Here is a 4,015-nt window from a genome sequence, read left to right as displayed (position 1 = left end):
GGTGGAAGTGAGAGGTAATCTCAAAACAAAGGTGAGGCTAGAGTGACCTATACTTTAATAAACGATAACAGCCTGGTGTAAGCTGCTACACAAGAAGGGGGTTTCGGGGGACCCCAGGAAGAGACGGCGCCTGCACAGCTGGTCATTTTCCCCATGGGGCCTCTGCAAAGAGTATAAAGCTCATTCCTCCAGAGGCGGGAACAGGGCAGAGGTGCCCTTGGAAATTGTCATCCTCTTGTACCCCAGGTGCACAGGCTGTCACAGTTGCATGTGACACAGAGTGAAATGAGGTGTCCCGGTGTTCGGAATTCCCCGAGCCACGTTGAAAACAAAGAGCTAGTGATGGATGCATCTTCAGTAAGGCCAGGAACCAACTCAGTTACGTATTAGATCGACGCATGCTCCACACTAACGTCTCTGAGAACATCCCGAATAAAATTTAGATGCATGAGACAGAAGAAACAGAAAAATATGACCCGTATTCAAAAGATGTATGCGTTTGTGTAAGACACATGAGTCATAATTTTCTGCACATACACAGACTATTGATATTTCAAGCAAGTGTGGTTCTTGACATACGTAGAAGTAAAATACGTTTTTTAAAAAAAGTTAAATTAAAAATGAATTAATTTTAGATTTGACAAACAAATGTTAGCGGTCTCCTCTTTATATTCGATTTTTGTGTTGGAATCAAAATTTAAATTCGATACTCTGTGGAAAAGATAATATACATTTACTGAAAAAATTTGCAAGTCAATTTTTTGATGTTTAAAGGCAAAAGGGCCTCATTCACATCTTGTACATTCATTTACATTTTTTAAACTTAAAATAATAAAGTAATTGGATTTAAACATTATCTAGCAGCCTTATTTAATATTATTTCAAATGCTGTTTTCAAGTTTATTTATAACAATACTTTTTATCTTTATAATAGTGAGAACTGTCCACAAAAATGACATATTTAGTACTGCATATATATGACTCCTTTATTCCCGTGAAAGCGAACACACATAAACCAGCATATATGTATTTTTAAGCACCGATCTCAAAATTTAATTTGCTCCGAATACAATGCTAATATCAAACAAATGTAATGGAGGGGGGGTGCCCTGATTTAAGTGAAGACTTAAGCAAGGATTCCTTAGCTAAGACGTAAAAAGCTTACAACGTAACATCAACTATTGATGAACTGTACTTCATCCACATTTAAATGCCTACCATGCAGAAGACAAAGTGGTAAAATAAAAAGCCACAGACTGAGAAATATCCGCAAGATATGTACCTGATAAAAAATTTGCAGTCAAACTACATAAAGGAGTCTCAAAGCTCTATAAGAAAACGACTCCAAGAAAAAACTTTTTTTGAAAAGGCATTCTACCAAAGAAAGGATATGAGTAGCAAATAAACACGTGAAGAAACGCTTGACATTAGCATCCACTGAGGAAACGAAAATTAAAACTGAGAGACCGGTGCATGTTTATTAGGACGGCTAACTTTAATGAAACCCGACAGTACCAAGCCCTGACCACTCAAACTCTTGTATCGATTGTTTGGGGGAATGAAAAATGGTACAACCACTTTGGACAACAGTCTGGCAGTTTATTTTATTGATACACACAAAAAATGCCATATACCCCAGGGACCCAACCCCGAGGTATTTGCCCACAAGAAACACTAACATATGTCAACATCAAGGACTATATGTGAGATTTTATAGTTCCCTAGTGATAATAGTCAAAAACTGAAAACAACACATATACTGCAAGTGAATGAATAAAAATAGGAATAGTACATCTATAAAATGAAATAGTACTCAGTAATCAGTAGAAATGAACTACTGAAACATACAAAAACATTATTTTTTGAAGTGTGATGCTAACTGAAAGGTATGAGAAATAAAAAGTGACACACTATTCGATCCCCATTATATAACTCTCTGGGGAGACAAAACTACAGAGAGAAACTGGACGAGCTTTTGCCCCGTGTTCGGAGGGTTGTGGGAGAGAAGGAGATGGAGGGAAAGGGGCACAAAGAAGCACTTTGGGGAGACAGAAATACTCTGTATCTTTACTGCGGTGGTGTTTGTGTAACTGTACATATTTATCGAAACACATAAAATTGTAAGACAAAAAAATTCTGTATGGTCTCACCTATATGCAGAATTTTTAAAAAGTCAAGACTCATAGAACCAGAAAGTAAAATGGTGGCCACCAGTGGCTAGATGACAGGGAAAATAGGATGGTGGTCAAAGGGTACAGATTTTCAGTTATAAGATGAATGAGCTGGGGCTCTATTGGATCGCATGGGGAAAGCAGTTAATAGGAGTGTATTGTCTCCCTAAACTTCCTAAGAAAGAACACCTTTGGTTTCACACACACACACACACACACACACACACACACACAATGTAAGATGATGATCGTGTTGACTGACTTGATTTTGGTAATCATTTCACGATGTACGCATATGATAAATCATCAAATTTATACCTTAAATATATATTGTTTTTATTTGTCAACTTTTTAACAATAAGGAACAAAAAATGAAAGGGAAAAATACAAAGTATAACTACTCGATATCGAGTTTTTCAATAAAAAATATTTAGATAAATGTATTGAATAAGAGGCTTTTAACAGCTCTTCAAAATAATTCCATAGTTTAACCACACATTAAAGAATTTATGTTATTTATATATTACAGCTTATCTGGCTTTCTTGCATTTTAATGACATCATGATAGCCTTTTTAACTTTGACCATCACAGTTATGTGCAAATCTGAAATATCAAAATGAGTCTGACTGTTGCCATTTACAAACGTCCTATTCATACGAGATCTAATAACTGAAATGGCATTTTAGTCAAGATTTGACTAGCAAGGAATGAAAAAGAGTCTCTGAATCCGTACTTGTTAAATATATTTAGATTTAATACCCTGCAAATTTATTACAAATAAACATGTATGCTAATTTCTCAGGTTTGTCTTGTTTAAATAGAATACGCGATAGAGGTTAATATCAAGCAAAGACTATTTTAAACAATCAGGTTAGATTACATATAAGGATTACACAAATTTAAAATGGTTTTTGAATTATGAGGCTAGGCTAATCCTAAAATGTCATGAAATGGCAAAATGTGTTTTATTAAATGTAAAATCTAATTACTTTAGCAAAACCAACCAGTTGTAATACAGCCTTACAAAAACGACTATTATAGACGTCTGTATTTATATCATATGTCTGCATGAACATATGTATTTTATATGAGCATATGTTCAGAATGCCCACGTGTATTGAACACATTCCTCTATTGTGGATTAGGATTCCTCTTCATTAAAACAATTAAAATCTCTTGAGTGATTGGTGGGGTGATTTAATCATTTGACAAACGTTAGAACAGATGAACTATGTGCCAGACACTTCTGGACTCTGAAGATGGACGATTAGCATAGATAAGCATGGTGACTTGGCTCCTGCTGCTTTTAATAATTAAAAGCTTTCATAACTGAAGGACTTCATAAAAGTCACCAACAGTTATATAAATAACCACCATAATTATGTGCCTTAGAGTAGCCATTCGATGCTTCAAAATAAAGTCTAAGTTCAGGAAGATGGCATTGATTATTACTTTCATCTTGAGACTGAATCATCATTTTAGAATATCATTTCATATAGGAAGGGTATAGAAATATAAGTGTCAGATCTGTCTTTTTTGCAAATATACGTCAGTGGATCTATTTACACCTACCTTCGTTGGCTTCTCTTAGTTCACTTACAGTTTTTCTAGAACTGATTTGCTTTAAAGAGTAGCAATCAGAACAATGACATATGATTTAATAGTTAAAAACCTAGACCATTTTCGAGTTAATACCCAGTGACAGTGACAACTCTTGTCACTCTCAGATGTCAGATGAAGCCAATTCACTCTCAACAGCTATTTAAATAGCCTTAGAAAGCCTCACAGAGGTATCAATGACTTTTTTCCCAAACTCATGAGCAGATTTTATCTGTTCTTCCTA

The sequence above is a fragment of the Pteropus alecto genome, unplaced genomic scaffold (assembly GCF_000325575.1).
Source record: "Pteropus alecto unplaced genomic scaffold, ASM32557v1 scaffold14, whole genome shotgun sequence".
In the NCBI taxonomy this organism is placed as follows: Eukaryota; Metazoa; Chordata; class Mammalia; order Chiroptera; family Pteropodidae; genus Pteropus; species Pteropus alecto.
This window is presented reverse-complemented; position numbering follows the sequence as displayed.